At 39.8% G+C, this 284-nt stretch overlaps 1 protein-coding gene across 1 annotated transcript in view; it reads right to left on the bottom strand.

Moving 5' to 3' along the window:
• The window catches only part of LOC116701714 (hippocalcin-like protein 1), an 88,514-nt gene that overhangs the window by 8,090 nt on the left and 80,140 nt on the right, over positions 1–284 (bottom strand). The gene's annotated exons all lie outside the window — the stretch shown is intronic.

The raw sequence follows: 284 nt of genomic DNA, 5'->3' as shown, positions 1-284 counted from the left end.
ATCACCAGCATTGCTCCTAGGATCTTCAACCATTTCTCTGCAGCTCAGTCTTTTTATTATACACACACAAGGATACATTGGACGGTGGTTCTCTTTATTATGTCTACGCTAAAGAGTGTCAGTTTCCAGAGTGCAGACAGTTTGTGCAACGTGTACTTTGGGTGTCCTCGAAACGAAGACATTTACCACCTCTGTGTTCAACAGCAGGAACTAGAAAAACCCAGTTTGTCAAATGCACATATAATAAGCATGACAGTTATACTACTTAAGAAACTACTTTAAGA

The sequence above is a fragment of the Etheostoma spectabile genome, chromosome 14 (assembly GCF_008692095.1).
Source record: "Etheostoma spectabile isolate EspeVRDwgs_2016 chromosome 14, UIUC_Espe_1.0, whole genome shotgun sequence".
NCBI classification, from domain to species: domain Eukaryota; kingdom Metazoa; phylum Chordata; class Actinopteri; order Perciformes; family Percidae; genus Etheostoma; species Etheostoma spectabile.
Note: the sequence above shows the minus strand (reverse complement) of the source record. Positions and strands in the feature narration are given on the sequence as shown.